The sequence below is a fragment of the Monodon monoceros genome, unplaced genomic scaffold (assembly GCF_005190385.1).
Source record: "Monodon monoceros isolate NGI ecotype Baffin Bay Population unplaced genomic scaffold, NGI_Narwhal_1 Super_Scaffold_17, whole genome shotgun sequence".
NCBI lineage: Eukaryota > Metazoa > Chordata > Mammalia > Artiodactyla > Monodontidae > Monodon > Monodon monoceros.
Window position 1 is genome coordinate 9,520,854 of NW_021703773.1, and position 26,522 is coordinate 9,547,375.

The 26,522-nt window shown below is 38.0% G+C and overlaps 1 protein-coding gene across 6 annotated transcripts in view; it reads left to right on the forward strand.

Moving 5' to 3' along the window:
• FUT10 (fucosyltransferase 10) overlaps positions 1-26,522 on the forward strand; it is a 293,328-nt gene that overhangs the window by 245,643 nt on the left and 21,163 nt on the right. The window lies entirely within an intron of this gene.

Below are 26,522 nucleotides of genomic sequence, written 5' to 3' on the forward strand. Positions count from 1 at the left end.
ATTTTAAGTCTCATTTATATTAGGGGATGACTCTAGGTTAAAAAATAAGGGAAGGGGCTTCCCTGGTGGCACAGTGGTTAAGAATCCACCTGCCAATGCAGGGGACATGGGTTTAAGCCCTGGTCCAGGAATATCCCACGCACCGCGGAGCAACTAAGCCCATGCGTCACAACTACTGAGCCTGTGCTCTAGAGCCTGCGAGTCACATCTACTGAGCCCACGTGCCACAAGTACTGAAGCCCGCACACCTAGAGCCTGTGCTGCACAACAAGAGAAGCCACCGCAATGAGAAGCCCGCGCACCACAGCGAAGAGTAGTCCCCGCTCGTCGCAACTAGAGAAAGCCCGTGCACAGCAATGAAGACCAAATGCAGCCAAAAATAAATAAATAAAATAAATAAATTTTTTTAAAAAATAAGGGAAGGAATGAAGGTGGGAAATAAGAAAGGAGGATAAGAAACAAATAAGGAAGGAAGGGAAGAATAAAAAGAAGAGAAACAAGCAACGAAGTGTCAATTGAAAACAATAGCAGAAGGAAGTGCAGCAAAATAAATAGACAACTCCAGTTCCCAAACTCTGATTTACCCTTTAAAAGCAATTTTTTTTGACCCAATAAGAGCACATGTTACTCTCTTATAGATTCACAATGTACATTAGCACATTAAGGACTTGGAGAGGGAATCAGTTTAACTTGTTTAACTCGACATTTCCCAAACGTATGTTCATGGTATGCACATGGCTCCTTGTGAAACAACTATTAATGCCATAGAAATTTAATTACCATGGAGCACACTTCAGGAAAAACTGGAGCTCACAATTTCAATTGCATGTATTACTGAATTTTATTATCTTCCTCTTAAGCACAACTTCTCTTTTTTTTTCCAGCTTCATTGAGACATAATTGACATGTAACATTGTGTAAGTTGAAGGTATACAATCAGTTAATTCAATACACTTATATATTGCAATAATGATCACCACCATAGCGTTAGCTAACATTTCCATTACATTACATAATTACTATTTCTTTTTTGCAATAAGAACATTTGAGATCTAGTCTCTCAGGAACCTTCAGGTATATAATGCAATATAATTAACTATAAGCATCATGCTGAATATTAGCTCCCCAGAACTTATTCATCTTATAATCAGAAGTTTGTATCTTTTGACAAATTTTCTTATCTTTGGCTGGATTATCATGCTGTATCAGTTGTGAAGCATGTCATTATACAATGCTCAATATCCACTATTCCAGGAAATACTGTCCATTAGATATATGTATCACATGCTTTCTAAGCCATGGTTCTTTGGTCTTTGAAGATATGGTTTAAATAAAAGAAAAAATGAAATGGGCTGAGAGGTCCCCAGGCCTCTATTTTGAAAGATAGGTAGGTAGAATCATGGCCTCCAAAAAAGTTCATGCCCTGATCCTTGGAATCTGTGAATGTGACTTTACATGGCAAAAGGGACTTTACAGATGTGATTAGGAGAAGAATCTAGAGATGGAGAAGTTATTTTGGATTATTTAGGTGGCCTTAACCTGATCGATCACCTGAGTCCTTAAAAGTAGAGAATGTTTCCCTGGTGCAAGACAACCAGAGAGATGGTAGCATGAGAAGGACCATTGTTAACTTAGAAGGTGGGGGAAGGGAACCCTGAGCTATAGAATGTGGCAGCCTCTAGAAGCTGGAAAAGGCCTTTGGAAAGGAATACAGCCCTGTTGATATCTCAATTTTATCCCAGTAAGACCTGTGTCAGACTTCTGACCTATAGAACTGTAAGATAATATATTTGTAAAGTTCGAGTCATCAGTTTGGGGGAATTTATAATGGCAGCAATAAAAATCGAATTCCATAAATAAGTATGCAAGAAGGTAGGATAGAAAATATTTCGATTAAACAACCTCCTCTAGTAAAAAAATGATTTAACACACTTGTATTCTGGCACTGTCATAGGCAGAATTCTAAGATAGCCTCCAAGATTCCTGGTATATACACAATTTTCCCAGTTATTCAATCAAACACAACTCTGAGTGCTGCTGCAAAAGTGCAGATTAATTGAGGTCCCATAATTGTTGACCTGAAAATAGGAGATTATCCTTTATGGACCTGACAGGTTATTACCTGACAGGTAATCAGATGAGCCCTTAAAAAGGATGGGGTTCGGGCTTCCCTGGTGGCGCAGTGGTTGAGAGTCCGCCTGCCGATGCAGGGGACACGGGTTCCTGCCCCGGTCTGGGAGGATCCCACATGCCGCGGAGCGGCTGGGCCCGTGAGCCATGGCCGCTGAGCCTGGGCGTCCGGAGCCTGTGCTCTGCAACGGGAGTGGCCACAGCAGTGAGAGGCCCGCGTACCACAAAAACAACAACAACAAACAAACAAACAAAAAGGATGGGGTTCTTGCTAGCGGAAGAGATTCAAAGAATGAGAGAAGTTTGACACCAGGGGGATTCTCCATTGCTAGCTCTGAAGATCTCCATTGTTTGTTGTAAAATTGTGGGCAGTCTCCAAGAGTTGAGTGGACCCCAGCTGATAGCCAGCAAAGAAATAAGGACTTCAGTCCTACAACCACAGAGACCTGTACTCTGCCAACAATGTGAATGAGCTTGAAGAGCACCCATAGTTCCAGATGAGAGCATAGTCAACATCTTGATTTCAGCTTCATAAAATCCTAGGCAGAGAGCCCAGTCTTACTGTGCCTTGACTGTTGACCTTCAGAACTATGACTTAATAAATGGTCTTGTTTTAAGCTGCTAACTGTGTGATAATCTGTTACACATCAATAGAAAACTAATTCAGGCACATAATGACATAATTTTTAAAAGTTATCTAAAACTCCATTTCAGTCAATGATAGCATTTTCATGGGGCCTGAGGGAAGCACTTTCCGTCAGATCATATACCTTTGAGGAAAATTATTTATCCACGTATGTGTCACAGAGCCCATCCCCATGCACTGTAGACTCGAACAAATAGGTTTTGATTTGAGTTAAAAAGATTCCACACCCCCTATCATATTGGGGATCATTTTAAGGGATGTTCAACTTTAAACACCTCTACTCTCATGATGCCAATTTCCTATTTTCATTTGGCAAAACCAGGCTACTCTGTTTATTGAAAAGATGAAATATGCTTCTATCAAAAGACTAATAATGATCATGTCTCTCGAGTATGAGAATAGACTTCAAGGCATTGCATCAGGGGGAATTGAATGGAGAACACCAGGTCTGCTCCAGTGCCCAGTGACTGGTAATGCTCCAGGGTGCTTGCTGATGTTACTAATAGAAGTGACCAGGATTTGGTGAGGAAATGCCCAGAGGGCACTGCATCTGAGTCAGGGGTCCGCAGGTCTTAAAAGCACAAATACTTACTGACTTTTGTCTTGATTGATTCTCTTGGCCTCCGTGCTAGAAGTTGAAGGAACCGTACTAAGACAAGGAACTCAAAAGGAGAGGGAGTAGGCAGACAATACTCAGGAATAAAAGAACAATGCCAGTGCGGAAGTCAGGACCCAGGTCTAAGAATAATAGACCATATCATAGTGGAAGGAACCTGGTTCTCATTTTGCTCATTTGTGAAATCAGATTTGGCAAGGGAACGCGTTGCAGTCCCATTTAATACAGACCAGCAAAATTTCTTTTTGGTGGACCTCAACCTGAATTCCAGGTTGTAGATAAACAGGGACCTGCAAAGGGAAGTATGTGGTGGAAGCAATTGGTGAAAGTCTCTCACAACTTTCTCTATCCCAATCAGAAGTAGAACACACGTAGAAAAATATCTGTTGTGTTAACATTAAACCATAGTAATAAGAAAATATTTGGGTGGATGATAAGACTTAAAACACAGTTGTCTTTTATCATACATGAAATTAAAACAATTTGTATCTAACAAAATGAAGAACTCTTACATCTAAGAGTTTTAAAGGAAAGCAATTCCTTGCTCATATAAATATGTCTGCTATGGCAATAGGAATTTTAAATCTGTGAGGAACTAATATTAAGTGACAGGTTCTCTAGATCAGCTCTGTAAATGCAAGGCATTATTTGATTTAGATATAAGATTTTCATCACTTAATCATATAATTCAGTGAGATATTTTTATTCTAACCTGAACTTCTTTTCAGAAGACTTGAATCACAAAGAGAGATATTGGCAAGAGATAATGATTTGTTAAATGTATGAGACAATTATTTTAGGGATTAACATTGTGTATATAAAATCTACTGATTGGACACCCAATTTTATAGCAAGTATATTTTGAGTTAAAAAAGTGAGAAAAAATATTTTTGTATGCTTATGGCACACACTGTCTAACATTTTTTCTTTTAAGGGTGCTATGTAAAAAACATTATCACTATCAAAAAGTAAAAGTTATTAGTTATCCAGAATTTGTTCAGTGTAAAGTTTGGACCTATTGTAATCTTTTGAGTCAAAAGTGAGTTGCCTCTGTACTTTGATGGAGAAAAATCATTTTCCAGTTTGGGACAATGTTACTAAAGTGATTCTTAGAGACTGAAATGGAATAATTCTTTTGTATAGATGCATAGTAATCTATTTAGAAAACATAAAAGCAGTAAAGAATATATGCCCCACATTTAACCATAGGGAAGTCCAATGACCTCTAAAAGATGCGTTGGCTCTGTGTGTACTGAGGGGGATGGAGGGATGCCCAATTTCAGGACAGGTGTCATTGTCCGTTCCCTCACTGGAGTTGTGGGCAGAACACGTATGGCAGTAATAATGCTAAGCTGTATCTAGAATAATCTGAAATCTTCCAATTGGACAAATTTTTGATCAAATAAATCAGATTTGGATGTTCTTAGTTATAATACCAATTGAATCTTTGATATGCCTCAGTCTTCATGGATGTTATTAATTGCATTTCACTGCTGTTACTTTGCACCTATGTGATAGTGTGATACTTGAGCAATGTCAGATAGCAGGGTTTGTGGAGTAACCAGACAGCCACACTGGAAGCACCAGTTATGCTCCTAATCTTTCCCCGGGTTTAGCTCTAATTTTTAATGAGTTTGCCTCTGCTGAATAGCTGAATCTCTAATAACCGGTATGGGGAATGATGCGTGAGTTATTAAAACATATAAGAGCTTAGACAATGAGAAGGGAAAGGGCTACACCCTCAGTTGTTGAATTGGTTGTAAAACAAATTCCTGGGAATTTAATGAATAAAATTTCTGTTGGCCTCACATTTGGAATTAATGAGGTGGAAAATATGAAATAACATGTAACAGCCTTGCAACACAGAGAACCAGACCTAGGAGAGTTTATTTTGGAGAAGGAACGTTTTCTAATCTTAGGTTCCTGTTTAGACTTATGACCACTAGCTGGCATGTGAATTCTAGTTAAACTCAGAAACTGTTTATTTTTGTAATTTTTGTCTGGGATTTTTCTCAATTTTTTGACTGTCAATAAAAAAAGCTGACTGGCCGAGAGCTTAAACCAGGCCCCGCTGGAGTTCACTGAAGAACTTCAGTCAACAACTATTTGTCTGACACTGGTCTCAGGCTGGGGAGAAGGTTGGGAAAAAAACCCATTCTGGGAAACTAGAGGCCTGGCTTTAGTTCTATCTCTACCACTAATTAGCTGCAGGTCTCAGGACAGTTATCTAACCTTCCTGGGCCTTGTCACCAGGTAAGTTCCCCAAAGTTTAACTTGAGAAACAGTAAGCTCCAGGTTGACAGATCTGGTTTTCCTAACGGTGCCTCCATCAGACTGCTGCCAAAGTTTAGGAAACAAAGAATGTTTGGTCATCTGGGACTTGGGGCAGTTTCCTAACACCTGCAGGACTCGCTGCTTTGGAACATCCTTGATGGTACATAGCAAAACATATGACGTATATAGATAATTCCAATCCAATCCAAAGTGGTGCCTGGCAAAATGTTCCAGAGCGTTCGTGTGTCTTTCTGCAATGTGACAGACATTCTCATGAAATTCCTGCAGCATATCTCTTGGACAGTTATTGATGTATGACGTACATAGAGGAAAGTGCTCCAATCTGAAGGGTCCTGCTCTCCTAGTCTTCACAAACTGAACACATCTGACTAATCAGTTTCCAAATCAAGAACTAGAACATAAGCAGGGCCACAGAACCTTGCTTGCTTCCTCTTCAGTCATTTCCTCGCCCAAGGGTAGCCACTGTTTCTAATGGCATAAAGTGGTTTTAAAATGTCCAAAAAAACCCTGATGGAAAACGGAGATTGCCAGGTCCTAATTTAGAGATCTTGACATGTCATTCAGAAATCTAATCCCTTGCCTGTGCCTGGATGAATAGGTACTACCCTTTTGGAAAACAGTTTGCTACTGTGTCTCAAGATCTCTTAACACATTTATTGTATTCCATTCTTGGATTATCCAAGGAAATCCAAGATTTCCAGATTATCCAAGGAAAATCTGCTTAAAAAAGGATGACTTCAGGGCTTCCCTGGTGGTGCAGTGGTTGAGAATCTGCCTGCCAATGCAAGGGACACGGGTTCGAGCCCTGGTCTGGGAGGATCCCACATGCCGCGGAGCAACTGGGCCCGTGAGCCACAATTACTGAGCCTGCGCGTCTGGAGCCCGCGATCCACAACTACTGAGCACGCGTGCCACGAAGACCGTGCTCCGCAACAAGAGAGGCCGCGATAGTAAGAGGCCCGCGCACCGCGATGAAGAGCGGCCCCCGCTTGCCACACCTAGAGAAAGACCTCACACAGAAACGAAGACCCAACACAGCCATAAATAAATAAATTTTAAAAATTCATGACATATGTCAGTATTTAGCTAGTGTTGATGAATTTATTCTATTAAAAAAAAGGATGACTTCATATTTATGAATATTTTCACTTCACAGTTATCTGTAATTATTAAACCAGAAAAGTAGCTCAGACATTCAACAATGGGTGAATCATTAATGAGTTCACAGATACAAACCATGAAACATTAAGCAGCTGTTAAAAGGGAAGACAGGGAAAGTACTTATCTTGTAATGTGTAGTAAAAAATTGAAAGTGCGAAATTACACTATGCTAGAACCATATCTTTGTAAAACTGAAATGCATATGGACAAGAACTGGAAAATATTTATGGAGAGATGTTGGTTGCTTTCTATATCTGTTATGTTGTAAAATTGTTATTGTAATAAAAGTCTGATGGGGTTAAAAAAAAAAAAAAAATGACCGGTAGCTGTGCACGATTTTAGTTCCATGGTCAATTAAGCCTTCACAGAAATATAAAAATTTGAGTCTAAATTAAAGGAGACAGTCTGAGACCTGCCATTCTTGATATTTCCAGGTATTCAAATTCTAATGTAGAGTTCACAGGAATATTTTCCATAATGGACATACCCAGAAGCAAACATTTTCTTTTAAAGGGATCATCACAACCCTCTGAATTGTTTGTTTATGGTTCAGGAATCTTTACTGGCCTGTTGGATTGGCAGAAGCCTCCTCTAAGGACCTCAAAATTTATCCCTGCTGGCACTGCTGATTTGACCAGATTATGTCTCAACCAGTCATTGGCTGAGCCTCATATAGGCCTGTTTTCACAGTTAACTGTCAGCACTGGGCTCTTCCCAATTAATATCAGACTAATGCCACTTCCAGCAGCTTGGCAACCTGCCCCTTGAGTTTACCATCTGTCACTGCTGCTGTTTTTAACTGATAAACCCCCTATCTCAGGCTTAACCCAATAAGAAGTGTATTTCTTGCCCGTGCCATTCTTAAACAGGTGTTCTAATTGGCAGGCAGCATCTCCTAGGCAGTGATGCTTCATAGATCGGCAACATGTGGTTTCCAAGTTGGCTGTCCTTGCTGGAAGAGGTAAGAGAATGAAGGATTCATGGTGGAGGTTTTTATGGGTCAAGCCTAGAAGTGGTGCGCCTCCCCTCCACTCATATACCATTGACCCCAACTTAATCACATGGCCAGATCTAACTGCAAGAGATACTGGGAAGTACAGCCTGTCTTTGAGCCCAAGAAGAGGAGAAATTGGGTTTGATGAATAGCTAGTTTCTGACACACATACAACTGTACAACTATTTTCAGAGTATTTAAATTTTTAAAATTACTTTTCCCTTTGTTGCATTATTCGTGATTTCTCACATGTGAATTTTAAAAAGTATTCCAATTTGTCTCTGAAACATCTATTATAATTTTGCTGTACATTTTTTCAAGCTATATATATACATATATATATAGTACACATATATACATATAAAATATGTGTGTGTGTATGCATAATCCAAGGTTACATAGGCCAGATCCAGAACTTGAGACCAGGATTTATAACTGTGAGTCCACTGAGTGGTTTCATTTTACTATACTTCAATATCAAATATATAGAGAAGATGACAAAAAGGTCCATGAGTCAATACTTTTGATTAATATCATCTCTACTTTAAATTCCAGTACTGAGTGGTAAATATCTAGATCACTATCTTACATTTTAAAGCCGCTAGGGCATCAAATATTGGGATCTTTTTGTAATTACCTTTGCTACTTCTTCCATTCTTTTTCTCTTAGTATTAAATATTTCTTTATCAGTTTGACTCAGAGATTTATCATAATCACTCTGGCAATTGAGGAGTTAGAACGAGGCAGAGATAGGTAAATAGATATGGTGGAAGGCTGAGCTTTCCAAAAATTACAAAGGTACAGAGACCAAACTCACATCATTTGCCTACCCCCTTCCCCCATATCCAATAAAGGGTATCCAATGGGAGAACAGCGGAAAAAAAACAACGGTCCCTTTAAAGTACAAAAACTGATATGGTGCTTGAATCAGAAATCTGACTACAAAAGCAACAAGAGGAGTGGGCTGAGCTAGGTGGGTATGACAAGCTTTGAGCCGTGATGACACCAGTGTCTCTGTGTCACTGCCCAGGCCAGACAGCTGCTTCTCATGATCACTGCCAAGTAGGATTCCAGGAGAGAGTAGAAAATTGTGCATAAAGAAACAAACTAAAATTCAGATAAACTCAGAGAGGAATTAGCTAGTTAGTGAAAAACGCTAAAAAGCCAGAACCATCTGGTGTAGGAAAAACTACCCTAAAAGGGACTGTCAACATTACAAATAGCAAAAGAACAGATAGTCTTCCCAGGGTAGAATGAGGGGAGCTGTTTTATTGCGGTCTGATAAGGTGAGTAATATAGAAGGATTGTTTCCAGGCAGCTGCTGCCCATTAGAGGAAGGTGGTGAGAGACTCCACTGAGAGCCTTTCAGACAAAGTTATGTGAAAGTATGCACACACCAGAAACTATTGAAGATATTAGATTGATCATGCTCCAAGTTCTATTGTGGCTAGAATGTTTTCTGGGCAAAGGGAAAAAGGCCAGGTTTGGATTGACAGTGCGTCTTAAACACTTAATAAAAAATTATATTATATTAATTCCTTTATATCCTCTGTTATTTGTCCAAGAGACGAAATATGATTCAGATTGTCTTCACAGGACTCTACTGATTGAAAAAGACATTGCTTGGCTTTCTTTTTCTCTTTCAATTCCTTAATTTTGTTTTTGTTTTTTTGAATTTCAACTTTAAACTCATCGAAGGTAGAACCGACATTTATTGATGGTTTACTGCTTCCCAGACCTTGTCTCAATACTTTACCTCTTGTAACCCTCCATACAACCCTGTAAAGGAAATAACTGTAAAAATCACATTTCACAAATGAGGAAACTGCTTTGCTTAAGGATACAGTAATTGGCAGAACCAGAAAATTTATTGTATTTCTTAGTGCAAAGGTCATGCTCTTTTCCTAGAAGAGATGTAAGGATCCCCGACACTGGGTTTGAGCTAGACTGATTTTTCAGCTTTTTCTCTTACAGTTAACATAGCAGCTTCTTCAATTTTCCTCTACTTTCTGCTCTTGGAGGCAACACTGGAGCCTCGGTCACTGTGTTTCTTGTAATCTTGGGCAAGTCACTTCACTTTGTCCAGTAGTAAAATGATGAGATTGGACTAGAGGAGATCACAGATCTCAACCAGCTTTGACAAATCTCCAGTCCAAGGACCAGGATGTGCCAACCTTTCAGGCACACTTCTTAATGCGATACCTATGAAGAATCTAGGAGCATTTTCCATTGCCAGGTAATGTCTCCCCTCACTTCTCCCCTCTTTGTAGGTAACTCTTTTTTAAAAGGTAAAAGTGGGGAAACTTCTCTGTTTGGCATCCACACTCAGAAAGCCTGGTGTGATGGTGAACATCCATTTGCAATTCATCAAGATGAATTCTAGCCATCAGTCATTTCACCCATCTGCAATCATCAGGAAAATACCTAAGTCTCAGTTGGAAGACTCATGCATTTTTCCAAAAAGTAGAAAGTGTTTGCCCCTTTTCTAGACTGGCAGCTGGCTAAAAGTGCTTACTCAAAAGACTATTGCTGAGAGGGACGATGTCTAACCATTATGGGAAATTGGTTGCATGTGTAAATTTACACTTCTCTTTATCCTTACTCACTTAGTGTTTCTGTGATACTTGTATCATCACAGGAGCAAATGATAGGAAAGCATGGCAATTTCACTTACCCATGGAAGCAATTCACAAAAACAAAATAAAACAAGAACAGATCTCTTTCTCCACTGTGCTTGTGAACTTTTTTGGGCAGAAGAAGCATATCTTTCCTTTAGTATAAAATCCCTTTACACCTCACACGAAGTGATCTATTTGCTCAGTTGTTTACTCAGTATCATTAAATATCCGTTTAACCCATCTAAGGGGCAAGTTACTTCTCCCATGAAACATTTTCTTACCTATAAAGTGGCCAAAAACAATATGAGCTTATAGAGTTATTACATGAAGTAATTAAGAAAATGCATGACAGTGCCTCCCTTCTCTGTGAAAAGTACTTGTCAGTCACTGTATAGAGTAAAAAAAGATGATTTTGTAAGGAAATGGATCAAGTCCTCAAGAAGTTGCAGTCTGCTAAGAAAAATAAGGTATGTTCATCAATCCCCCAAAGTTACAGAAGAAAGTGGCACGTATGAAAGAAAAACATAGAAAAAATGCCATAGGAGTTTGGAGAAGAGAGGATACTTCCAGGGTTATAAGACACGATATTTTGCACAAGGCATTTGAACTCCACTTTTAAGGATGGATAGGATTTGGACATAAACAAATGGAGGAGAGAGAATAGAGTTACTTCCTGAAGGTGCAGCGTGAGAATAGAACTAAGAAATAGATGTCATAAGAGAATAACCAATGGTTCGGTTTGGTTGGAGTATGTGGTTTATGGAGGGGGCAATGGTAAATAAGGTTGGAAATGTAAGTATGACTAGATTGAAGATGGGTTTCAGTGCTTTTATTCTGGAGGCCAAGATTGGGGGTGATAGTGAGAATAGAGAGGTTATGAGGTGGAGTGGATGTGTAATGAAAGAGGACAGAAAGTTCAGTGAGGGACATATTGGATTTGAGATGTACCAAGAGCCTTCTTGTTGGATTGCTAGGGAGAACTGAGAACTGGGACACTGGAGGAGAGGTACATGGTGTGGTGCCTTGGCTGTACCTTTATAGCAAGCAACTTCCGATATAATTCAGTAGACTAGAACTGCCTCGTAAGACTTTTGTAAACACAGAGCCTCAGCAATTCCATCACTTATCTCAATCCCTAGCCACTGAAGGGAGTAGAGGTGACATAAGAAGTGAGAGTGAGTTTATTCAAATTTTAAAATAAAATTTGAAAAAGATCTACTGAAGATGTTGAGGACCAAGAAGTGCCATACTGCATACATTTTGGATTCAATTTATAGTGTATTCATGATGGTCTGGGGTGAAGGAACCTTAATAAGCCCTCAAAACAATTAACTGAAATAAGTTATTGATAAGGACAAAAAAAAATAGAGCAAATAATACACCTTAACTACACAAGTGCCAAGAGTAATCACAAGATAAAAAATGACTGATATGTGAAAGGCAATACAATCCAAAGGAAAAATGAATTGCTAACAAGTTGCTTTTTTAAATATTTTAATGTGGTAAGTTGCCATTCACATGGAAGGATTTTCTGATATGAGGATCAAAAGGAAATTTCTGGCAGCAAAAATTATTGACATAGAAAATTCAAGGGAAGCAGTGAAAATCCCATTACCATGTCAGGGAGCCTTATCTGTAGTTTATTTTCTGCAGCTTGATTTTGTTGATGGAGACTGGTTACAAAGATTAGGAGCCATAAAGGTAAGAAAAGTTGACAGACAGAAAAGGTAACTTGAAAACAGTATAGGATGCAGAATAATATCTTAACAGCCTATAGCTCTGAAAATATCAAGTAAAAGACTCCCTGCCGTAAAACCTCAGGAAAATAACTCTGTGCAGTAATATAGGGAGAGTATTTATTGGAAGGACCAATTTTCTTCATGGGCTTTGGGCCCATTTAGTAATATAATGCATATCAGAAATCTCTGCTATGATTTCTCATAATTTTGTGTCTAACAGGAGGACTTCCTATAAAATATAAGGGCTTAGGCAATACACTTAGAGTGAATTCTCCAGAAAGTCAGAAAATAAAGTCAACATGACTTGTTTTCTCACTATTTAGGGTCTGAAATAAGAAGACCTGGCTGACACTGACTTTGAGTTGAACCTGTGAGTAAATAAATAGTGGGAACAGAGACTAGAAAGATCTGCAGAGACTTTGAAATTCAGGTTTAAAACTTTTGACTTATTTTAAATAAGAAACAACAGGCCCCGAATAGAGTCACTTGTGCTCAGCCCCACATCAGCAAACCAAGATTTAATACCTAACCTAATTACAGTTTCTGTATCTTCCAGGCTTGACATTTTAAACCGATTGGCCTGGAATTTCCTGATCCACACTAATGAGGTAATCTTCAGGTGACAAGGTGACCTTGCCTGAAATAATCCTTCCTTTTGTTTTTGACTTCCTTGTCTCACTCCCCTTTTGCCTTTAAAAACCTTCCATTTTGTACAGGTCCTCAGAGTGCCTCTCTACTTGTTAGCTGGGATGCTGCCCAATTCATGAATCATTGTATAAAGTTGATTCGATCTTCGAAATTTACTCATTTGAAATTTGTTTTTTCACAGATTATATCCTTCTGGAAAAAAAAAAAAGAAAAAGGGTAGCTACGTGAGGTCTGGGGGCGGGGGGGAGGGTGGTAGGCAGTAATATGACCAAATCTGTATTTTATTAAGAGTTGTCTGACAGGTGTAGAATAAGCTGAAATAAGAAGAGATTTGAACTAGGAAGAAAGGTTAAGAAGTTTTTTGTTTGTTTGTTTTGTTCTGTTTTTTTGGCTGCACTGTGAGGCTTGCGGGATCTTAGTTCCCCAACCAGGGATTGAACCCATGCCCTCGTCAGTGAAAGTGCTGAGTCCTAACCACTGGACTGCCAAGGAATTCCCAGGCTCAGAAGTTCTTATAAAGCCTGATCTAGATAGTGGCAGACAGCATGGTCCAAGAAGTGTTTCTCAAGTAGAATGATAGGGTTAGAGGAAAAAGGATTACTGTTATATCTTTTAGTGAACATCAAAATAAAGTTTTTTAGTCTTCACCTAAGATTTTGCTCTAAATATTAAAGAATAATGTGATTGAATGTAATATTCTAGATTGACAGTTACTTTCATGCACACTTGGAACATACTACTCTACTGCCTCTGGACTTCATTGTTGATGAGATGTTTGCTATCAGTCTATCAATAACTTTCCTTTGCTAATTTTTATGATTTTCTCTTTATTCTTTATTTTCACTATGTGACCAAGGTATGGATTTATTTTTATTGTGTTTTTATTTCTTGCTTGATTCTAGAGGTAAATTTTTGATCTAAAAATTCAGTTTTTAATCAATATTCTGGAATATTCCTAGCAATTAATTCTCAAAGGTAGCCTACCACCATTCCTTCCTTTCTCTGCTTCTGCAGTTTTTATTAAACATTAGATATTAGACTTCTCAATCTATCTTTCATGTCTCTTAACTTCTCAATATTTTTTTCCCTTTTACTTTCTAGACTGCATTCTGGGTAAGCACCTCAGTACCATTTCCAAACTCACTAATTAGCTCTTTTACAGATTTCAAGTTAGAATGTATCCCACCTACTGCAGTTTTAAAATTTCAAGGATTAATGTAAGTTTGATGTTCAAATTGTCTAACTGATTCTTGAAATCAATTGATCCACATGATTTTGTTTCATTTCTGTTTACGTTGTTTCAAGACTTTATGTTCTTTTCAAGATGGCAGTTATGCCTTGGTTTATTTCCTTAAACACAATGTACTTATTTTAAAGTTTTCACCAAACTGTTCAATGAAGAGAATTTCATATTGAGTATTTTGATTTTTGATTGCAATGGTTTTCTTAGCATTAGAATTCTTCAAGTGTTTGTAATATTGCCCTGCAGGCCTCTCTCTCTCTCTCTCTCTCTCTCTTCTCTCTCAGATACACACACACACACACACACACACACACAATCTCTTTAGAGTCTGGAGTCTCCAAAATGAATAAAAGAAAGAAGATGCCTGGGCAAGTTTCTCTTACAAGGACTGACAGTTTGGTAGCAACCTTAGAAGTCTCTCACTACTGATAGTTCTGGGAAGTATGTAAAACTAATCTTTTATCAGCATCTTGTATAGCATTTATCTTGTGTATTATATTTATCAAATATGTATTAAATACATATTTTTTGAACTCATTTCTTAGTAACCATGCTAAAGAAAATTGCAAAACCACTCAAAATCATACCTACAAAAGGAAACTAAAGCCCTATAATTATATAGAGGTCTTCTAGAAGCATTGAAAAGTTATACCATTTCCAGAAGGAAAAAAAATAATAAAACGTTACTGCAACTATTAATCCAGGTCTGAAACTCCCATGTACTATATTAGGAAAGTAAGAGACCAGAGCAGATGTAGTCAGGATGTGCTCATTATCATAAAGTCTGGGAATGTGAGCCCCACAGAGAAAAGGTTGACAGCAAGAGAAGAAATGAGCAGAAAGGAAGAATTAAGGAGATGCTAAAGGGTTTAACATGAGGAGGGGTTTACAAAAGACAAGCTATGTTAATTGGAAATATAGAAGCGTTAATAAAAGATGAGACTGACTGAATGCCCATAGAAGATGTTAACCCAAGGTCTGGAGAGATTTAGGAAAGGAGGAGACATCATAATAAGAACTATAATATATTATATTTGTACAGCAAATTACTTTTTATGAAGCATTTCTACAGACTTTATCTTATGTGAACTTTACAACCACCCTATGAAGTAGAATAATTATTATTTAGGTTCACTGGTAGTAACATATATTGAGCAGCTTCTTTGTGCTAAGAAATTTCACCTGTTTATACAGTTTAATTGGAGTCAGAGAACCTGGATTCAAATATCAGCTCTTCTATTTATAAGCTAGGAGGCCTGGGGCAAGTTACTTAATATCTCTATTCTTCCATACCCATTTTTTCAGATTACACATGTATGTGTTAACATACGATATTTGTTTTTCTCTTTCTGACTTACTTCACTCTGTCTGACAGTCTCTAGGTCCATCCATGTCTCTGCAAATGACCCAATTTCATTCCTTTTTATGGCTGAGTAATATTCCATTGTATATATATGTACCACATCTTCTTTATCCATTCCTCTGTTGATGGACACTTAGGTTGCTTCCATGTCCTGGCTATCGTAAATAGTGCTGCAATGCAGACAGAGAGAGCAAACGTATGGATACCAAGGGGGCAAAGGGAGGGGTGGGATGAATTGAGAGATTGGGATTGACATATATACACTATTGATACTATGTATAAGATAAGTAACTAATGAGAACCTACCATATAGCACAGGGAACTCTACTCAATGCTCTGTGGTGACCTAAATGAGAAGGAAATCCAAAAAAGAGGGGATATATGTATATGTATAGCTGATCCACTTTGCTGTACAGTAGAAACTAACACAATATTGTAGAGCAACTATACTCCAATAAAAAATTTATATATCTCTGGTCTTCCTTACATATAAGATGGATCTAATAAAAGTTCTTATTGAAAGGGTTGCTGTGAGGCCTCAATGACTTAAGACATTTAAAGTACTTACAACAGGGAATTCCCTGGTGGTTCTGTGGTTGGAACTCTGCGCTTTCACTGCTGAGGGCCCGGGTTCAATTCCTGATTGGGGAACTATGATCCCACGGGCTGTGCGGTGCAGCCAAAAATAAATAAATAAAGTACTTAAAAGAGAGCCTGGCACATAGCAAGGGCCTTTTAAATGTTATGTATAATCATAATGATGATAATAATCATTATTTTCTTTTCTGATGAAGACATGAGGTCCTGAAAAGTCATGTTCTTGATCAAGGTCACATAATTACTCGTGTTAAAAACTCAAAGCTGGATTCTCACTCCAAATTCTATGCTTTTCTAGGAACATTGCATATTGCTTCAGTTGTAGTTTGTGACGATGTTGAGATAGAATATTAATATAAGAAATGAAAGAGTATGTGATGTATAAAAGCTGGAGACATCCATTGGGAGAAGAGTCCTCAGGTCAAGTGAGTACGTCAAAGAATGTAGATGAAGAACCTTCCAAAGAGCTGTTTTAGCTTTGTGTTCTTAGTGTTTGGTACAGTATGTGACACCCCCTAGGTGAAACTGAATTACTTTTTGGCCATCTAATAACCATTCTCCATTGAAAAATAAGACTCCAAATGGCCTTTGGGAAACCACCTCTAACCCACTCTCAGTCATGGTATTTGGGTGAGAATGACTCCTAATCACCCCCTAGCTACAGGGGTGGAGGGTAATGATTTGATTCATGTCCTCAGTATCCTATTTCCCTTGTCACAGCAAATGGTCATAAATGGGCATGTAAGTCAGTCCAAGCCAAAGAAAACCAAGGAGAAATTTGCTGGAATTTGGCAGGAGGGAATTTCATTTCCTCTTGGAAATACCAGTAGGCGCACTTACACTTCTCTTAGATGGGGCCCTGTGAGAATGTGAGGGCTGGAACTACTGCAGCCATTTTGCTATTATTAAGAGCATGAAAGAGAACAGAGGGGGAGGAACAGTCTTTGGTGACATCTGCTGCTTGTTGTGTGAGCCCATGAATTGAGTCTTGTCTGAAGCCAGTCTTACTTTTGGACTTTCCAGTTATACAGCTCCCACATTTTTTTTTAAAGTATGTGTTACTTTTTTTTTTGGTCACTGGTAACACAAAAAGCCCTGATACAGTAAAATGTTTAATAAATATTGTTATGAAAAAATTTGCAGTTTATTTTACGTAAAATGGGTGCATAACACTAATATGTAAAAAGATATTAAAAACAGTTTAGAAAAGGCAACAACCTGGCGGAAAAGCAAGTAGAGTGTAGACAGTTCACTGAAAAAGAAATAGAAATAGCTCTTAGCCATATTTAAAGAAAAAGCTTAAACTGGCTCAGTTTAAAAGATATACAAATTAAAACTACATTGAGATACAATATCTCACCCATTAGATTGACTAAAATCCAAATGTTTAACCACGCATTTGATGAGGTTCTGGGTTAATAGGCACTTTACTGCATTTCTGCTTGGAATACAAATTGTCATAACACCCATGGAGTATTTGTTGGCAGTATCCAGCAAATTTACATATGAATTTTCCTTTGTCTGAGTAATCTAGGCCAAAGCTATACAGGCAAAACATTTTTTTAATTAAAAAAAAAAGATTATACGGACAAGGCTATTTATTGTGCTGGTTGAATTTAAACAATAATACCTCTACTCAACAGAGTACTCTGCAGCTGGAGAAAAGGATGAGGAATATCTCTATACCTTAATATATCCGATATATCAATATTAAGTGAAAAGGCAAGGTAGGGAAAAACGTATATAGTAGGCAAGCAATTGAATAAGAAGGAGGTTATATGAATACATATATTGATATTTGTTTATTTGTTTTAAATAGAGGCTAAAGTTTATACTTTCTGAAAAATGGTCACCTAAGGAGGAGGAAGTAGGGTGGGGACAGATATCAAAGCTAGACTTTTTGATATACCCTTGATTGAGGATCCATTAAATATTTTACATAATTATAAATCAAAATTAAATTTAAAAGGCAGCTCCTAAAAACCAAAAGTGAGATAAAATAGTTCTTTTGGTGGCATAAAGTAACTTTTTCAAGTTACTTTAAAACACAGTCATTTGACTGTACATCCTAGGGACAAAAACAAAACACAAACTTTGTCATCAAAGGATCCAAAATCTAGGTGATGTTAGTATAATTAAAATAAGAAATTAAGACTTCCACTTCTGGAAAGATGGAGTAGATGTTCATTTCCCTACTCCTCCCACTAAGTACAGCTAAAATCCCTGAACATTATATATATACAAGCATTATATATATATAAGCATATATATATATATATATATACAAGCATCTGAAAGGTGAAGAGAAGAAGGCACATTGGCCGTGGACCTCAGGATCTAAGGAACAACATAGCAGTGAGTTCCCTGCGTTTTCTTTTTGCCTCATGTATCCTGGACTGAATGCCAGAAATGCTAGCCAGCATAGACATAAAAGCAGCAAGAAAAGCCTAGTCCCTCTAGCCAAGGGCTCAGCAAAGGGGCAGCCTCGGAAGACAGACAACTCGCAGAAACCTCTACTCAAGTCAAACGTCATCCCACCCCCATCAGCCAAGGCTGAGTGCGGAGCCTAGACACCCAACCTTGCCTGCCTGCTTGTTGCAAGTCACCCCTCATGCTGCCCCTGACCAGGGTGGTAAAGGAGTTGGACAGCCAGGGAGCTGAAACTTTACCATCGGCAGTAACAAGGACTCTCCCTGCCATGTTGTCAGTGGAGGTCACTGGGGGAGTAGTAACTAGGCACTCCTATCCCCATGACGATGTCAGTGGAGGCCAAGTGGAGAATGTGGACTTCAACCCCACTGGGCACTAAGCAGGTGGCATCCACCTTCTCTTGCTGGTGTGGTTTCAGAGGAGGCCTGCTAAAACAGAAGATTCAAATAAGAACCAGAGTATCGTAACATAACGTCCAACAGGTCTAGGATTCAAGCAAAACTCATTCACCTTACCAAGAACCAGGGAAGTCTCAACTTGAATGAGAAAAGACAATCAGTAGATACCAACACCAAGATGACCTAGATGTTATAAGTATCTGACAAAGATTTTTAAAGCAACTATGATAAAAATGCTTTAACGAGCATTTATGAACATATTTGGGAAAGAAATTCAGCAAAAAGTTGAATATAGAAAGGAAAACCAAAGCTGAAATAAAAAAACTCAGTTGATGGGCTCAAAAGCAAAATGGAGAAGACAGAGAAATGTTTCAGCAAACTTGAAGATAGAAAAATAGTAATTACCAAATCTGAATAACAGAGAGAAAATAGACTGGGGGAAAAAAAAAAAAAGAACACAGCCAAAGGGACCTGTAGGTCTATAACAAATATGTAACATTCATGTCTGAGAAAGAGTGGGACTAAAATAAATAATAATGACTAAAAATTTCCCAAATTTGGCAAGAGACATAAACATACATATTCAAGAAGCTGAGAAAACCCCATACAGGATGAACCCAAAGAAATACATACCAAAACAAATTATAATCAAACTTCTGAGCACTAAAGACAAAGAAAACTCTTGAAAGCAGCCAAAGAAAAATGACACCTTACCTGTAGGAGAAAAACAGTTCATTTGACAATTCAAATTAGATTTCTTATCAGAAAACATGAAGGCAGAAGGAAGTGGCACAATATTTTTCAAGTGATGAGAGAAAAGAACTGTCAACCCAGAATTCTATAGCCAGTGAAAACAACCTTGAGGAATAAATGGGAAATCAAGACACTCTCAAGAGAAGGAAAGCTAAAAGAATTTGTTGTCAGCAGACCTACCCTCAAATAATGGCTTAAGGAAGTTCTCTAAACAGAAGGGAAATGAAAAAAGAAGAAAACTTGGAACATCAGGAAGGAAAGAAGAACAAGAGAGTAAAACTATGAATTAGAATAATTTGCTTTCCTTTAGTCTTTAGTCTTCTAAATTATATTTCATGATTGTGGCAAAATTAGAACAATTTCTGATATGGTTATCAATGTATGCAGGGGAAACTTTTTAGATAATTATATTATAAATGGGAGAGGGTAAAGAGAGGTAAGGTTTCATTCACACTGGCAAAGTGTTTGTGGTAGACTGTGAAAGGTGCACATATAATGTAATACCTAGAGTCTTCACTAAAAAGGTTATACAATGGGATATGCTTAGAAACACTATAGATAAATCAAAATGGAAAAAAAAATGTTTAATTAACCTACATGAATGCCGGAAAAAATCAACTAAAACTGAAACAAAAAGATGAAACAAAACCAGAAAATAAAAACCAAAATGACAGACACAATCTCTAACCTATCAGTGATATGGCAAAGGCATTACGCTGAGTGAAAAAAAATAAAAAAAGCCTTTCTCCAGAGGTTGCATACTGTATAATTCCATTTATGTAACATTTTCAAAATTATACTGATGGACAAGAAATGAGCAGTTGCCAGGGGTTCAGGATGGGGGGTGGGGTGGGTGGGTGTAACTACAAAAGGGTAACATGAAGGAGATCATTGTGGTGATAGAACAGTTATGTAACTTGGCTGGGTGGTGGCTTAATGAGTCTACAGATGTCATAAAACAGCATAGAACTGTAAACACACATTGTACCAATGTCAATTTCCTATAGTTTTGTAAGATATAACCACTGGGGGAAACTGGATGAAGGGTACAGGTGACTGCTCTGCACTATCTTTGCAAATTCCTGTGAATGTATAATTATTTCCAAATTAAATGTTAAAAAGTTGTTATTCAAGAACAATGTTTTGAAAGTTATGAAGTAAATATGCACCTAGTGCTGTCGTAATGAGGAAACACAGGGCCTAATTCAATGTAAACAAATCAGGACAACTTGACAGAAGAGGTAACATTTGCACTGAAACTTGCAGGACAAATGTTTGTCAAGCAAAGCGCAAAGCTGACTGGAGCATTTCAGGGTTATGGAATTGTATGTGCCCAAAAGAGGAAAACATCCGGAGGAGGGCGCGTGGCTCATTATGAACAGGCTATGTGGTCCCGTGGGAGAGCGGCAGTTCTAATGAATGAACATTGACACCTCCACAGACATTCCATGGACACAAGTTTATTTGCCCATGTATATGCTGACTTATGTCTTTCCTCCCCAGTACAGACTGTATCACTATGATTTCATGAGAAGATATTGAGAAGCAAGACACGTTTTTCCTTTTTTACATCTCATGCCACTGACCTTCAATTAATTATCCTTTTTTATCATGGATGCATGCTCAAAATTTTAATAGAAGAAAGATGAGAGGAGAAGCCAGGTAGATGCTGAGGAAAGGTGGAAGTGGATTTTAAACATTTATTAAATAATGGGTGAAGTTACCATTAAAAAAAGTACAACGACTACCAAAAACCATTGATCCTGTGGGATGGAAAATAGCTACAGTGTCCATCAGGGGCTGGATGTATACAAACGCAGGATCTTGAGCCTTGTAAGAGGTTCCATTCAGGGAGACAGTACGCTACCATCAGAAAATCAATACAAATGCTAACTTTTTCTTCTAGTTCCAAGTTACATTCGAATGATTGGAAGGATTGACCTGCATCTGTAAGAAAAAGAATGAAGCTATTGTTTGTCAGTATGGGTCAAATATTGCATTAATTCATTCACCCTTTCCTTTATCCAATATTTATTGAGTATTCATGGTGTGTCAGGCATTCTTCTAAACACAGGGGCTTTCAAAACTTAAAACCAAGGAAAGAAATTTGCCACATATGAGTTTCAGAACTTTTACATCTAAAAAATATGGAAACATGATGATGATATTCAATAAACTGGGGAAAATGTTGGCCCCAAATAGGAAAGACAAATGGTTACTATCCTTAAAATACAAAGAGCTCATATAATTTTGCAATTGAAAAATTGGTATAAAACTAAAATAGATAGCTCAGCGAAGATAAACTGTTTTGGGGTGTTTTTTTTGTTTTCTTTTTTTTTGCGGTACGCGGGCCTCTCACTGTTGTGGCCTCTCCCGTTGCGGAGCACAGGCTCCGGACGCGCAGGCTCAGCGGCCACGGCTCACGGGCCCAGCCACTCCGCGGCATGTGGGATCTTCCCAGACCGGGGCATGAGCCTGTGTCCCCTGCATCGGCAGGCGGACTCTCAACCACTGCACCACCAGGGAAGCCCAAACTGTTAATAAATATTGGAAGTGATGCTCATTCTCACTATTGAGCAAAATACTTTCCACTATTACAGGAAATAAAATATATACTGTCTGTCATACAGAGTGAAGTAAGTCAGAAAGAGAAAAACAAATACTATATGCTAACGCACATATATGGAATCTAAAAAAAATGGTATTGATGAACCTAGTGGCAGGGCAAGAATAAAGACGCAGACGTAGAGAATGAACTTGAGGACATGGGTGGCGGGGCAGGGGAAGCTGGGACGATGTGAGAGAATGTCATGGACATATATACACTACCAAATGTAAAATAGATAGCTAGTGGGAAACAGCTGCATAGCACAGGGAGATCAGCTCGATGCTTTGTGACCACCTAGAGGGGTGGGATAGGGAGGGTGGGAGGGAGACGCAAGAGGGAGGAGATATGGGGATATATGTATATGTATAGCTGATTCACTTTGTTGTACAGCAGAAACTAACACAACATTGTAAAGCAATTATACACCGGTAAAGATAAAACAAATACGCTGTTGCCAAGGGTGAATAGATATATGCACAAATAAGTTCAAATTTTTGAGAAGTCTTTTCTCAACATGAGTTAAGAGTCTAAAAATGTTCAATAACTTTGCTCTAGAAATGGTATTCTAAGGATTTTTCATGAAGAAATAATAAAAAGGCAGACAAAGAATTATATATGTGGATATTCATTTAGATATTAGAATAATTTTAAAACAACCTAAATTCTAATGAGGCAGTGATAAAATAAAGAACACCAAATTCACAAACTGTACTATGAAGTAGACACTGAAAATAGTATTTCGAAGACTGACATGGTGAAATACATAATCTATAAATATCAAATAAATGTCAGGATACAGATGTATGATTGTTTTGTAAAATACTGTTAAGTATATTTTAATTTTCCTTTTTATACTTTTCTGTATTTTCTAAATTTTCTACAATAAACATATTTTACTTTTGTAATTGGTAAACCAGCTATAATTTTAATATAATTATATGATAGCTCATTAAGGAATTATGTATCAAAATTAATTTTTCTAACAATGTTTCAGTAACTGAATATAATGTTTCTTCATAGAAAATTATTAATTCCTAATTATTATGTATTTATTTGCTTCTTATCTATCTTCCTTAGTAGAATGTCAGCTTCTATCTCTGTATTTGTACTACAATTCTATGTAACAGAATTTTCTGCCCCAAAGGAAATTTTCTATATCTGTACTGTCCAATACAGTAGTCACCAGACAAACACATGTAGTGACTGAGTACTTGAAATGTGGCCAGTGCAACTGAATTTTTAATTTTATTTAATTTTAATCAATTTAAATGTAAATTTATATAGCCAAACACTGTATTGAACAATGTAATTCTAGAGCCCAGAATAGTGCCAGGTAAAGAGTAGGTGCTAAATAAACACTTATATAGTGTTTGGATAGATAAGTGAAATTATTTGATGATTTGGCCTCTTTTTAAAAAAAATTTTTATGGGAGTATAGTTGCTTTACAATGTTGTGTTAGTTTCTACTGTACAGGAAAGAGAATCACCTAGGCTTACACTTACAGATTTGGCATCATTTGATGACATTGAGATAAGAACAGAGATAAAGTTGATATTATCCAACATATAATATTAATATTCCAGTTTGGAAGTTGTTGTCCCTAATATCAAAATGAAATGGGAAACGGTGGCTCTAATGATACTTACTAATAAATGCTTAATAACACTATAGATATGAAATCATTTAATCCTCCCAATCTCAAAAAGTAAGTAAAATCATTTCCCCTCATTTTACACATAAGGAAACATAGCACAGAGACGCAAGGTAACTTACTCAAGCACACACAGCTAATGGAGCCAGGGTTCAAATCCAAGTAGTTTGGGTTCACCTGTGTTCTTAGCCTCTGTAATTTAATGTTTAGATACGTTTCTAATGACTAGGGCGGTGTTTGGTGTCAAAGCTACAGGTCTAACATTACAGCGGACCAAGATGGATTTGGATGGATTTTCTAAGTTGGGCTTCCTGTATTCGAGCACAGTGAACATAATGCATAGTGTCTTTGGTTTGGTTTTCAATGCATCTACACAAAGTCTTGAAATTCATCCAACAAACATGTACTACATGAAACTAAGTGCCAGATATTGTGCTAGGTTCTGGAGGTACAAATATAAAGAAGCTATGTTTTCTTCCCTCCAGGAGTTCTTACACTAGTTAAGAAAGGTTCGTAAAAAGAGATTACAAAATGTGATAAGTACAAAAATGAAAATATAAATATAGCATTCTGGGAGCCCAGGGGAGAGAGAGAACGTTTGGAAAGAATTGATATTGAGGGCTGAGGGTCCCTATTTCCACTCTACTTTCTGCTTTGCAAATTCACCCTGACCCTCATTCATGCTGTAAGACACCCAGGGTTATAGTCAGAGCTTGTAGATTTGGGTTTGACGCACATCTGCCATTTACTAGCTAGTGACTTCCGGGCAAGTTGTTTTTGGGTTCTATAATAGGTTCAAACATCCCTACCCTGTAGATCTTATAGATTTTCTAAAATGAAAGTCAAAATGAGATCTTGCCTGTTAAGTCCAGTACAAAATATAAAGCACTATGCCAGTGTCAGGAATTACTCTGATTTGTTAATCTATACCATCTAAAGGGAGTGAAAAGGCAAGGCTTTTATCCTAAAAACTCTTGGGTGACTAAATGACAAACCCGTGCATGAATAATGAATGGAGTAGGCTCCCTGGAAGGTGTCTAGACTTCAGGGGAGTATCTGATCTAGCATCCCAAAGGATCTCATTTGCAAAACATACTGTCAGTGACTGAGTTGGCATAAACGGGGTTGCATTACAGAAGTCTGGTTGGAAGATGAAAGACAAAGGACAGCAAATGGAGGGTGCAAGGTGGTGTCTGGCAGGCATCGCAGGTATCAGTGTAGATCTACGTTTCATATTAGTGGATCACAAGAGGGAGAAAAGCAGGGGGTCCAGGAATATTTGAAAAAGAATAGAAATCTGTGAGCTGTGACTTGAAGTTCATCAATTTGGCATTAAAAAAAAAATCACATTTGTGAAACACCATACAGCTGTAAAATATACTTGCAAAAAGATTTTCCCTTTATCCTAAAAAAGAAAAGAATAAATAAAACCCTAACACCGGACAGTTTGCGTTAAGCACTATCACCCAGATTTTGTAAGTAAAGAAAGGAAAAAACCTAGAAAGCTTAAGTTATTTGCTCAAGGCCTCACAATATAACCAATACATAAGAAAGAATTTCTGACCTGAAGACCAGTCATTTCCCCCACACCGTGGAAAATAGGTATAGTAAAAAGAAGTTGGCCAAGTTGGTTAATAACCGATCTCACTGGAGAATAAAGTGAAATTGCAATTTAACAGGAGAATCAGGCCTGGATAAGCTGTGTTGCCAGCACTGTGGACATCTTAGACCTATATATGACCCCCTTTAATTGGGATTAATATTTGAAATCTACTCAAGATATTCAGTGAGTTAAACAGGGAAATAAACACAGGAGTAGAGCTTTACCTCTTTAACCTTCAACCAGATTCAAGGATGTTGGGCAAAGAAGTTATTGCTTGGCCTTTCCCCAGGCAAACTCACTTTCCTGGAGGCCTGTCTGCAATGGCCAGAGGCTGTCTTCTTTGTAGCCAGAACTCTGAGAATTTGCCTTAAAACAGAAGTGCCTCGGGCTGCCCTGGGGAACCTGGCATCTCTTGAAATCCTCTTATGAAAGACAGCTTTTGCCTAAAGCTCTAAGTAACTCATAAAAGGCAAGGGAAGATACTGGCAATTATCCAAGGGATTTCAGCAAGAGAAATGAATTTCAGGCAAAAATCTCTTAGAGCAGTGCTTCTCAATTTTTATTGTGCAGGGATCTTGTTAAGATACGGACTTTAACGAGGGATCTTGTTAAAATGCAGATTCTAGTTGGTTAGGCTTGGGGTGGGGATGGAGCTTCTGCGTTTCTTACAAGCTCTCAGGTGATGCTGATGTAGCGAGCTTTTAGAGCATCCGCTTCCTGACAGAATTTGCCCCAGTTCTCCACTTGCTATCTTTGGAGCAGAGGATCTCAGAATTTAGGTCACATTAGAATTACCCGAGGAACCTGGAAAAAATGCAACGTTTGATTTGGTAGGCCTGGGTGGGCTCTAGGAGTCTGCTTTTCTAATATATACCTCAGCTGTCCCATTTTTCTAAGAAATGTTGCTTTAGGGGGAGTACAGTGGTGACCCAAGTTACCCAGAAATGCCCCAGAAATGCACAATAAAGCCAGTACACAGCCTTAGGGACCAGTAAGTCTTAGCTAGTGAGAGGTTTCTTTAATTGGGG